Source organism: Falco punctatus (assembly GCF_963210335.1).
Source record: "Falco punctatus genome assembly, chromosome: Z".
In the NCBI taxonomy this organism is placed as follows: Eukaryota; Metazoa; Chordata; class Aves; order Falconiformes; family Falconidae; genus Falco; species Falco punctatus.
This window is the reverse complement of record NC_137586.1, coordinates 25072240-25085631: the sequence shown is the minus strand read 5'-3', so window position 1 is coordinate 25085631 and position 13392 is coordinate 25072240.

Here is a 13392-nt window from a genome sequence, read left to right as displayed (position 1 = left end):
GGGGGGGGCAGGGGGTGGGGCCGGGCGCGCGGAAGAGGCGCGGTCGTTCCCTGCCCCCGGGGTGGGCGGGGTCGCCGGCGTCCGCTATTTGCGCTGAGGGCCCAGCTTCGGGCCCGGGCTGTGTGTCCGGTGGGCGAGGGGCTTCGTGCCTCTCTGCTCTCTCAGAGGCTTGGTTTTCCCCCGCGTAGTGAACTGATGCTGTTTGTACGTGGTGCTTCGCGCCTCCTGGCGTTGTGCTTGGGAGGGAGGCCTGGCCGCAGGGTTTTTTTGTGGCTTGCCACGCATACGTATGTGTTCTTTGTGACTTGCTTTCCCAACCTGTCCTTAGGTTTTCACCTTCACTTCTCCTGTGCTTTAAAGGAAACATGTTTGTCCTTAAACTGGCCTGTGATGTCTGCAGCCTGCCTGATGGCCGTTCCGTTCGGTATGTGGTGCTATAAGGTATGGCTCACCAGGGCTCTGCAGGTGTGGGAGTGCCCATGCCCTGCGAATGGGGCTGCATTGTACCCCTGTCTCATATTGGAAATAAACTGCAGCTGTTCTCACTAATAAAATTATATATACCAGTAGCGCTTTGTTTCTGCAGAACATTGTGCTGCCATGGAATAGGTAGCAAGAGTTGACCATGGTGTATCATGTCACTACTTTCCATCTGAAAAAGTTGGGCAATATGTAGAGCTGTGAAACTTGTCTCCATTAGGGGAGGTGAATTGTGGAGTTGCATGGTGTTTTTGTGCAAGTCTATTTTGTAGTATTATGTGCAAAGCCTTGTTGTCCTGACCGTTGTCAGGATCAAGGAACAGGAGGGCATTTCCCTGCTGACAGTTCCGAGCCTGTAAGCACTCCCACCAAAAATACATGCAGTCTTTTTCTCAGGACCATTGCTGCACACTGTTCGCAGAGTATCTCCTTTTTTTTTCCTTCCACTTAAGCTGCTGTGGTCCTAGTTTCCCTGATTAATTTCTAATTATGCAGATTGTTTGGATCAGGTATTTTGTTTAAGACCTGTCATCTGAAACGGAGTCTACCCCCAGCAGCCTGGTGATTTGGCAAATGAGCCAGAAAGCTTAGCAAATGTGTCTTGTGAGTTGCCTGAGCACTTTAATTACTTTGAATAACTAATTCGTGGTGCACCCACCTGTGGCACTGTTAAGAGTCAGCCTCCCTCCCTTGATGCCCCCCCTTTTGGACAAGGCATCAATGTCACCATGTATATACCCAAGCCTGATCTTGCTTGCAAAGCTATTCTATATGGCTGTTTCTTCATGTATGTGCTAGGTTGCTCAGAATATTCTGGTAACAGTCACAGCACTGGAAAGTCCCCTGCAGTGATGAGTTTTGGTACGTATTAGTGAACTGCCTGACACCCAGCTGGTTTCACCCCACCTCCAGTGTACCAGCAGGGTCTCTGCACAGGAATCACTTCACTCACAGGAAAAGTGGAGCAGCATCCTAGATGACAGACAAAGTGTGTAACAGTTTATGGAAATGCTACAGAAGAGCACAGGGGACTAAAATGTGCTCTAACGGGAAAAGTGAGGCACAAGATAGTAAATGTCAATATTGTGAATTAGCACTTTTGTTCCAGCCATGTATCAAGCTCCTTGGTTTCAGGACATACCAACACATGATTTCAGTCCTTAGTTCAGCACTGAGACAGGACAAAGAAATGAGAAATCAACATGTGAAGGGAGGTGGAGTAGGGGCGGAATAGAGCAGGGAAAAGGATAGCATCTCAGGAGAGACTGGAGAGGTGAGTAAGGGGACTGGCCTTGCCTATTTCAAGTCCCCTCCTGCAAGCATCATGTGTTGAATGAGTCCCAGCTGCATGTTGGATTTCTTTGAAGTAATGAGCTTGGGTAGGCTTGAGCTAGGAAGAGATGGAGGGATAGGAGCATGGGGGAGTATGGCTGCTGGCAGATGAAAATTTCAGAATTTCAGTATTCAGGAATCAAAGATTATTTTTTTCTTATTTGCAGATTTGCAAATTATTCCCAATGCAGGTGAAGACCTCTGAATGGTAAGCATAACCTTGTTAAGGGAAAAGCCAGTTCTGTTAATTCAGCCGCCTTGTGAAGACCCCTTAAAAGTTTAATTCATGGGTCCTGCCTCCAGTCCAAAAGCCCTCAGTTCACAGCCTCAAGTTCCCTGAAGACCATGGATCAAGCAGAAAATGGATAACATTTGTAGCCAGGAAGAAAAAGATGTTTAGTTATGTGCGGTGTGTGCTGTGTCCGGGAGATGGAGATGTTGGCAAACAGCACAAGGAGAGGACTGCAACCCAGAGGCAGGGGTGGGTGGATGGCCTGGGAGCTGAGTAGGGAGACCAAGTGCTGTGGGAGTGGGCAGAGGGTGAGAATCAACCCTCTGGGTCAGAGCCATGCAGAGAGGAAAAGAGAAAAAGGCTGTAGAGGCACAGGGGAAAGCTTTCTGGGACCAAAAACTGGGAGAAAACCAGAAAACAGAGGTGTGAGTTAAATGACAGCATTGCAAAGACAGTGGGAGGCAGGCATGGATCCTCAACGCTGTTTAAAGGGGGGAATATGTGGCATGCCAGGGCAGGCTGCTGCCTGTCAGTGTCTTGCCTGCAGCTCTGGGGTGGTGACAGCATGCATAAGCCTTGTATTGTCCCAAATGCTGCCCTGCTGATTCACCCCACTGAGCACCTCCTCAACATGTGTCTCAAGCACCTGTGCCTGGTGGCATCCTCTTGGCTGCTGGTGGTGCTGGGTGTCCTGGGCTAGGGCACCCCTGCAGGACCTGTGGCTCAAAGGAGTGCTCTGGGAGGACATGTATCCTGCCACATCAGTTGTTCTGCCTCACCTGTACATTCAGAAGCACACCTAGGACATGAGCTTATGTGCATGTGGATCTGCCTGTGGTCTTGATGTACTGGAAATCCACCCCTGGCTTGTCAGCCTTGTGCAATGGTATTTGGTTTGGCCAAGAGGTGTCTTGATATCAGCATGTGGACTCTGTTATGTGTGAAAACATACCGTGTCTCTATTAGTTGTGAAAATACACATTACTAGACCCTGCCAGGGTCCGTGTGAGGGCTGTTAAAAAGTGGATGCTCATATATTCAAGCAGGGCGCCACTGCACATGTATGTGGCTACTGCCCTGCTGTAAAGATGGAGGCAGGTAGCTAAAAAACAAAGCTGTGGAAGAAAAAACACCTGGTGAATGTGGTCAGGATTATTCAAGGGAATGGTGCAAATAAATAACTATTAACTAGAGCAAAGTTGGAGTCTGCAGAAACAGCTGAAGGAGAGAGAAACTGGAGCCTCAGGAAGAATAGACCTAAACCCAGAGACTTTAGGATTGAAAGGAGAAGCCACATGCAGGAGGATATGGGGTTATTGGGTAGGGGTTGAAAAGGCTCTTATTTACACCCTGCAAAACATGCAGAAATGGTGAGAAAACCAAGGCATAAAATCATGTATAAACATTTATTGTTCTTTTAGTTCTAAATGTGTATTAAGTTTTTTGGTTTTGAGGAGCCTTGCAAAGCTTGTTTGCTGAAGTATTGCATGCTCCTGAAGACTTGAGCTGTGAAATCAGAGTATCTAAAAGGTTACAGCTCTGGGGATAAAGTGTAGCTGGAGTCGTAGCAGTGGTCCTAGGGTATCTGTGTTACCATTCAATGAAAATGTGACATGGTAAGAAAGAGAATGAGGAAAAAACAGATGCTTAGGAAATGTACCTGTGAAACAATAAACCCGATTGTTGCTGCAACCTAGTGAGGCTAAGGGAGACTCAGAAGAGAAAGTCTGAGAGAAATTTGGGAGGATAATTTTTTTTTCATTTGTTCCACTAAATGAGAACTTGGGAAAATTGAAGCAAAAATGGACCCGTGCCTCTTTCTAAGTGACATACTTCTTTTTGCTATTCCAAGATTACACTTCACTATGGTAGATTTAAAAAAAAGCCCAGAAATCCCTTCCCCCTGAAAGCAAAAGTCCTTAAATCTGTGCTCAGCAAAGAGCTGCAGTCATTTCAAGTTTGGGCTTTTTGGTCTGTCAAGAGAGATCAAGCATTTGCCTTCTGGGTGGGAGGGAGTGAAATGTGGGTGCCACCAAACACAGGAGTGGTTATCTGGAGTGAGCTCTGGACACGGCTCTGTGGGAAAGCACACTCAGGATGGTGGCAAATGTTCTGGTGGGGGAGCTCTGGCAGAGCCATGCTGCTGATGGGCGTTTATTCCAAGTTGTGCTTTCAGAGTTTTGTTTAGAAAACATCTTAATAGCTTTGTATTTATTGAGTAATGGTGCCACAGATATCTGTTCCAGGAAAAGCTCGTTGGGATTGACTGCATAATTGGAATGGCAGAAAATGTGGTTTTTTTTCTGATTTGGCCTGAGAGGACAGTGACTTTGCTAAGACTTGGGTTATGCATTTCTTCCTTCTGATTCTAATACAAGCTGTGCGCTTTCATTTCTCAGGTAGCAAAGAACAACTGAGCAGAAACTGGAATTACTGAAAAGTGTGCAGACATCAGTGGTCCATAGATTTCAGTTCCATCATGATACTAAACTGACCCACAGCAGTTTGCAGAAAATGTCAGGACTGGTGTCTGAGGAAGTGAGGAAAGGAGGGCACCTGTCTCTGAAATAACGCTGTGACTTGGATTGCTGTGAATCTCCGTCTCTTCTTGTGCTGCTGTGGTATATCTGTGTATATCACTATGTAAACTACTGAAATTACAGTGATAAAAGAGAAAGGGAAAAAAAGCTTCTGTTGTAGTAATGCAGAGAAAATAAATGGCATAGCAAGAAAGCCTTACTGTGACTGAAAAATTACATCTGCCTGTTATAAAGCTCTAATATTAACTATTTAACAGGCATGAGAAGGGAAAAAAGGGCTTAGAGAAAATCAGGAAAGCATCTGAAAATCAGGGTCACTTTAGAGGCTTTTGTGATTTCCTGTAATGTGACATAAAACATCTGTTGTGTTTTTGCTGGGAAATTTGTAGCTGAGGTGAATGTAGCAGAAAATAAAAGTTGAGAAAACATACACAGGGTTGCTGTGCTGGAATGAGAGTTGTGTTCCTTATTGAACTGGTCACAGAGGATGGTGCCTGTTCAAATTCACATAAAACAGATGCTAAAGCATGTGTTAGACTGTATTCTAACATGTGTGTTGCTTACTTTACTGTTGGTTTAATTTTGCATTACCAGAAAGCTTTTGTTTAGATATAAGCAGCTTTTGTTAATCATTCTCGTTAATGCAGGTCTCTGGCTATGGTTTTCCCTCCTGTCCTCACTACGGGCTGTTGGCACTGAGCAGTGGTGCTTGCTGTGGCCCCAGCACCGTCTTCCTGGCATGGTTCTGGCTCTGCCATGCTTGGCACAGATGGGGTCAGTGGTGGGGATCTGGCTGGCTCCAGTCCAGAGGGCAGTCAGCCTCCTCCACCTAGCTCCGTGCTCAGGTGCGTGGCCCCGCTGAGGGCTAGTCTGCAGTCTGGCCTGGCTTTTCCCCAAGAAAATGAAGAAACCCTAGAGATTGGTCCTCCCTTCCATGTCCCCCCTTCAGGATGTGGCCCTTTGATGTCAGCGATGCATGGAGAGAGCTGAGCATTTCCCGGCGTCATGTATGTGGTTTGCTAAAAAGTTTAGTGGAGGGACACATACAGCAAGGGCCAGCTAAGTGATGTGGTTTTGTAGGGAGCTGAGTCAGGGACTGAACCTCAGTCCTAGTCCAGCAATTTAACCACAAGGTCAGTTCCTCATTCATTTTGACTTATTTAATAATAGAACTGAAATAAATACTTGAAATCGTCTGAGGGAATTTTTTACATCTTTCTAGTCAGAATTAATTCAGTGCTATGAGTAGAGCACCTGAACCATTAGAAATGATTCACTGCTTTCCATCCTAAGGGTATAAATTAACACATGTTCTGTTTTGCTGATGCAGTGAACTCTGCTTTAGGAATCCCATGAAGCATGGGCTAATGCGAGTAGAGACAAATGCATGATGCTAACTTTCCGTCCAAAACCAGCAACTTCAGTTAGCTCTTAGTTTGCATTGTCTTCCCTTCTCTGTGACAGTTCTGAGTAACAAAGAACACATGCTACTGAGAAGCTGAACCATACAAACCTAATTCAACCACATTTTGCCTCAGATTTCCCCCTTCCCCAGCATGACTGAAGGCAGCAATTATGGAGTTGCAGTCACATGAACATTAGCAATAAAAACATTGTCCTCTTCAACCTCCTGGATGATACAGAGATAAACATATTAATGGTCAGTCTACACCAGCCCACCTATGTTTTCCAGCACTGGTAGAAAATTAAAGAGAGCTGGTAATGCAGGCAGGGCTGATGGTGGAGATATGGTGAATTCAAGGCAATAGATGGTCTAAGCCCTGTGACCTGCTTCCCGGCCCTCCTTCCTCCTCCTGATACTGCTTAATTTTAAGCCCCTGGGCATGTGTTAGAAAAAAAGTATAATAAAATGTGCTTTAAGAGCCCTATATTCGAGCTAGTTCTGGTAGACTATGCCTTGCTGTATCTGGCTTTGTGCCAGTGTAAGCTGTGTATGGCCCATGAGTAAGTGGTTGGACCTCAGGCTCTGGGCTGTGGACTGCAGACGTGTGGGCTTGAAACAACGTGGATTGCGGGCGAGCCCAGCCTTGGGAACAAGCCTGGCCTGATGCGTAACTCATAGTACAGGCATATTCAGAAAGCTTTCTGTGCTGACAGAGATAAATGGGAGCTGTAGGAAAGTGATAGAAAGCAGAGTTCAGACTACTCTCTGTGGGTGATACTCCTCTTCATGTTTTATTTCCAGTTATTTTAAAATTAATCCATAAATTGGAGGCGGAATTCACATTACACATTCATCTCCTTTTCTGCAGGCCCCTGGGGGACAGCCGGTCTGCTTTATCGGGCTGCAGAGCGGAGGGTTCCTGACCATTGCTGAGCTCTTTTGTGTATGTATATGTACTGCTTGAACAGGCTGGTGTTTGCTTTTGTGTTGTCCTGGGATGTGTCAGGCTTTTTTCCCATACTGTTACTTGTTAGTATCCATACTGGTATTCCTCAGGTCTTGTTTTGACAAGATATGTAATAGGGCCTGGTCTCTGGAGAGCCAGGACTTACGCTGAGGATACATTTTTGCTCCTATTGGAACATAGGGTTGAAAAAAAAAGACTTTTTTTGGTTTAAAAAACATGATTATGAAAGCAGGTAAGGTGAGGAAAAGAGGGAAGAAAAATAAAAAAGTCACTGTGAACAAAGGAACATTTTTATCGCCAAAACTATAGCTATTAATGATATGTAGGTTGTCTAGAATGACTTTCTAACTACTGAATCATTAATGAAGCCCAAATGAAACTTCCTGCTGTTGAGGCATTTAGGATGGTCTTAATCTATGTGAATTCTCTATTGTCTGGTAGTTGGGTCAAACTCATACTGAAGAATTTTCCGGAGTGGGATACCAGTCTAGGTCTCTCTCCACCTGGCTGTGTGTTTTCACACAACTCTGGGAACTAAATGCTGCTAGGACCTCTACTGCTCTGTCAGCAGCTAAGGCTGGCTGACAAGTAAAATTATCATAGGAGGGAATGAACGCAAAGCCAATGAAATTACTTGTAGGCAATGCTTAGGAAAGCAGGCTGGTAGAAAAGCACACATCCAGCAGCACTGAACCTAGCTAGGGTATTAAGCAGAGAACACACCTGGGCACAGGACTGAAGTTGTGAAATGGTTTGACCAGCTTCTGGCTCATGTGACCAGGCTGTTTTGGGGGTATAGGTTTGGTTCTTGCCCCAGGAAAACTCATTTACGTAACTACTCACAGCCGATTTATCCTGTGAGATCTGATGGGCTGGAGGCCAGGTGCAATGGAGGGTGGCTGGCTGGCTTAAAAGAGAGGTGTGCGGAGTTGCTGGGGGCAAAATAAGGTAGCTTGTTCTGGTGTTGTGGAAGGAAGGGAACCTAACTGGTAAATCCTTGTTGAAGAAGAAATGGAAGTGGGAAACAAAGGAAGAAATGCAGTGGATGGGATTGCAAGGAAAGAAGCCGTTGAATTAAGATGGAGGTGCTCTGATGAAATTACTTCTTGCTTCTTTTTCTTTCATAATCTAGTCCTGCCTGCAGCTCTGAGCTCATGTTTTTGTACTCCCCAGCTTGCTCCATCTTCTCCCACTTGGTCTTTGGCAAGGCTGACTGTTTTCATGGCTGGCCTACAGAGTACCAGGCTCTTTGACACAGCTGGTGGCTGGGATCAAGGCTTGGCAGCCCATGCTTCCTCTTACTGCAAATCCTTTTGGCTTTTGCCACCCAGGTTTGTTCTTTCCTGACTGTTGCCTCCCTCCACCAAGCTAACGGTACAGTGAGAATTATCCCTTGTAAGCAGCAGTGCATCCCTTTTCAATGAACCAAGAGGAGCCTGTGGCGCAGAGGCTACAAACATGTCCTTTCTTACCTGACAAGTGAAAACCCTCTTCTAAAAGAGCTTTCTTGCCTTGTGTGTTGGGTTTTAAGCACTGCATCTGTGTTTCAAACAACTCTCTAAGGTTTCCTGTTTGTTTCAGGCAGTAAAAAATAGCAAGAAAGGACATGGTCAGCAAGACAATTCCCCAGACAATTGTGGAAACATGTTTAATCTTATGTTGCTGTGAGCCCATCATTTATTTTTTGAGGCCAATAGTCAGAATATTTATCACAACTGTTCTGAATTATCTCAACATGCCATGATGTCAGGCAGGGTGAGGGTCTCTCCCTTTGAAGTGGCCTTTCTTTCAGTAGGTGGATTTAGAAAATAAAAGGGGAAAGGATTTAGTCAATGTTATTGGAACAGCCCAAGATCACTGACCTCACTTGGAGCGGATGCCTCTGCATCAATGGTTACTTTATGTGCACTCAGAGAGAGCAGCTGATGAGTAGCCCTGTAGGATCATGGGTGGTGAAGGGCAACATCCGACACAGGCATCCAAAAGTACAGGTCCACTGAAACCAGAAAAGTGGCCTATTGTGTCAGGTCTGGATTTGATAGTAAGTGTAAAGACAGATGGGATGTGGAAGAAAGATTATCACAATTAAGGAACAAGCACTGGGCTAAGTAGTTAGTCCGTACTGGACATGATCAAGCTGCTCTCTGTTGCCTGATAAACAATTACTGGGATTATGAGCTGAGGGAGATGTCATGTCTCAGTCCTTCTAGTGCAGCCTGTTACCAAGGCTTACTTTGCTCATGTCTGTAGCAGCTGGAAGCAATTGAAATGTGCCACGACATGGTGAGCTTGAGACTTACAGCTATTAAACATAGCTATGGGGCAGGCTGGAGGAATGGTGCTAGCTCTGCCTGTGCTCAGGGCTGGTTGGACACCAAAGCAACTCAGCCTGAGCATGCTGTGGTAAGGGGCTCAGCCAGAGTGAGTGTGTGCTGTGTGCATGTAGAAGGATTATTATTCAGCTCAGCATCAGGTTAATGTGGCCTCTCACTTCCCTATATGACATGGCTCACATCCTGCCAGGGAGGCAAAGCAGTCCTGTTCCTCCCTTTGATCTACCCTGTAGACATCTAATGTGTCTGGGGTGATGCTGGTGCAAAACTGGCTTTAGCCTGGCAGCTGCTGCAGATTCCCCCATGCAAGTGGGGATCTCAGGGGAGTGATGTGCTCTCACCAAGGATATGTGCTACCCTATAGCCTCTGGAAATGCATCTGCTGGAGGAACCTGAAGCTGCAGAGGCGATGGAGCAAAGAGGGTGGCAGGGCTCAGAGCAGCATGGACATCTGAGCTGCCAGGAGAGGGAGATCTCAGCTCTCATGGCAGCCACATTGCACAAAAGTATCTGAGGAAAAGCCTGGGCTTTTATCCAGGACAGCTAACATGTCTTACAGCTTAATATCCTCTGCAGCACCAAAAGTGTAACATGCCTTTGCTTGTGTGTGCTCCTGTTGAGAATTTTGGCATCAGTACCAATAATGGCCAAGACCCATACTTTTTGCTCCTTTCCCCCCAAAAACAGGGCTGTTGTAGCCATCCAGAATGCATTTATGTCTATGTGCTTGCACCTCTCACCTGGATGTATGGGCTAATTTCAGCTAGAGATAGAATAATTTTCATGAAAAGACAGCCTGATGAAGAGGAGAGATGCTGTGGAGTTCTGCTCTGGGGGGCCAGCTCCAGCCTATGTTTACCCTTTACTGAAGCCTATAGAAAATCTACACAAGAAAGGGATATTTTGGATGTTTCTTGTAAAAGAAAGCTTAACCTGTAGTTTGTGCTCGATTAGAAAACCCAAGCCTGAGAGAGAAAGCAGCAGGAAGCTGGACTCCAGCAGCTGAGCAGCTCCCAGTGCTCTTTAATGGGTGTGCAGACCTGAGGGTGGGTTTAGCTGGCGGCGTGTGAGCGTCCTGTCACCAAAGGAGCTGAACTACATAGAGAAACTTGCCTCATTTGCAGCATGCAACCACCACGTCAGGGGCATGCTGTGAGCTGGGTTTAGAGGCGCTGGCCGGGGGGAGAGGACGACGGCGGTGAGCCCAAGGGATGGAGCAGGTTTTGCTGCTGAAATCGTAGAAGAGCCAACCCGGTCCTGTGGGCTCATTTCCTTCTTTAGAGGCACTCCTGTAAAGTGTGGCTCACTGAAGGGCATTGTCCTCTTTGCCTAAATGTTTTGACACTGTTAGTTATTACCAGGTTTTATTAGTGCTCTTTGGGGTTTCATTGGTTCACAGAGACCCCTCAGGGCATATGACAAGGGATACCAGCTAGAAAAACAAGCAGCCTTATACTGTAAGAAGTCACATTTCTTTACTGTAAACATGTGGAAATTCTTTGCTAAGAACATGATACAGGAAAAGCAAACTGATGAAAACTAGATCAAGGAATGACTGAGCCGATACGGTTCGTATGAAAACAAAAAAAAATTACTCCAACTAAAGAAAGCCAGGAGCTTTCTTAGCTTGCAATGATTGGGAAGATTTTAATTGTGAATGCAATTAGAGTTTGTGTTTTTCTTCAGGTTTACAAAATTCTAGCTAGCCTTTTTGTTTTCCTTTTTGCTACTCTTTACACTTCTTGTTTTTAGACGTTACTGCAGAAGAACCCATGTGTGATGAGAAAGATTGGTGTTACTATATTTCTGGCCAGACCAAAATTAAGAATTTTCAGAATCTTTCCTGGAAGAAAAGCATGTGATGTTGTCATTTTTCTAGATCAGGTGGTTTTGGACACTTGAAAACTATGCCTCAGGCTAATGGTTGCTCTGCAAATAAAAACTCAGGATTCCATATGCTGGAATATTGGATTACCTGTTTTGCTGAACTCTACGTTGCACATGTAACTATTTAACAGGGACTAAATTCCCAGAACAAAATTCCCATTTATATTGCAATCTCTTTGCCCCCTTGGCAGTGCAGTCAGATACTTATGATGGCATATATATGTACACGCAGCTGCACCTGCAGCTACATGCAAATGTATGCATGTGTTTTTCCCTAAAATGCATACACATTACATTGATATCCCTGGGAAGTGTTGAGTCACCATCCCTGAAGGTATTTAAAAGACACATAGATGTGGCACTTAGGGACATGGGTTAGTGGTGGACTTGGGAGTGCTGGGTTAATGGTGGGACTTGATGATCTTAAAGGTCCTTTCCAACATAAATGGTTCTGTGATGCTATATCTAGATTATTTTTTTTACAAGTGAATCCAGTCAGTGTGAAACTTTTGTTTTACATGTGTCAATTGTGGTATTCTTCTCTGGACTCTAGTGGAAGATTGGTCATGCAAAGAGTCAAGGGTCATCCGCTTTTGTGGTATCGGTACTGTTAATACAACACCCTCGTTGAAATCCTGATCATATGGAAGCGGATGGCAGTTCTGTCATTGATTCCAATGAGCATTGAATTCCATTGAGCAATGAGGATTTGGTCCAAAATTTTGCTACCTTCTTAATATTTTTTTCAATTAAATTTAAATTGCCAGAGACTATAAGATAATCATTGGGGGTAAAAAAATGTAATAAAATGGTTTAATTTTTTTCTGGGTCTAGCAAACATCTGAGCTGTAGTATTTTATGTTCTTAGTTTTCATTGTAAAATAAACAATAACACTGTAATGCGAAAAGTCCTGATTTCCTGTAAATAGAGTTTAAATTGAAACACATTTTTCAATGGGAGAGATGCCCATTTAAATTATGGATGGCAATTTTGTTCCATTTTTAAGTTCTTTTCTTCTAGCTGGAGATCCTTGACTCCAAAGGCATTTATAGGTTCTTTAACAATACGTAACAACGACAGAATTGACTCTTTCATATACATCTATAAAGATGTTAAAAGTATGTTACGGTTATAACATACTGAAGAGGAAATAACAACATGAAGAGGAAAATCAACAAATTACAAGAAAGAGTCCTATTCACCTGCAGCTCTCCCCCAGCCCTGAAACCTGCATCTCTCTCTTCCCCATGGTGATGGCTTACTTGTGTCAGCCCATGACCAGACAGGCAGAGGATGACGTAAAATGAGATCCCCAGGAGAGCCATGACCTTCAGTGAAGGGAGGACAGGAATGTCTCCGTGGCCCTGACTGCATATTAGACGTGCAGGAACCACAGTCCAGGTCCCACCTAGTTTAGAGAAGAGGGGAGGCAAAACTTAGGGGACAAGGAGATAAGATCTCTCCAATGTCCTTATGCTCTGAGGTGGCCTGGGCTGTGCAGCTGGATCACTGGGCAGGATAGCTGTGTAAGCTGATATGTCAGTGGGACCTATACATATTCAAAATCTCAAGTTTAGGTGAGCAGACTTTATCTTTCCTTCCTTGTAATTAGATATTTACATATGTATGTACATATGCATATCCATATCTGTATCTATATCCATACACATATATGTATATGAGCCATGTGCTCAGGAAAAGGTAGGATTTTCTAGTTACTGATGGCGCTGTGGGGATATGTGGTGGGCAGGGAGCTGGGGAGGGCAGATAGCGAGCAGCGGTGCAGGGCAGAAGGGGCATCACAGGACTATGCCAAGCCACAGACACAATAAAATCTGACTGTGAGGTCTTGGCAATGCTGAAGTAAATGGAAAATCTCACACTGGCTCCAGAGCAAATATTTCACCCAGTATGAGCAAGATATTAAAAAGGAACTGATTAGAAGGGAGAAACCCTGGAAACCAGTGAGCATGGAAAGGAAAACAGGAAGAGTACATGACATCTTAATAAGGCTTTAGTTTAGCAGCACATTTTATTCTCTTATGGACTGATGCAGTGTAAGAGTGATTCGTCAACTCCAAATTTATCTGCTTTATTGGTTTTGTGTCACTGCCATAATTTTATCAATTCTTCTGGGTTTTTTTATTATTTTTAACAGTGATGCCCTAAGAGGCTTCTAAAACAAGTAAACTCTTCTACATTCATTTTACTTTGC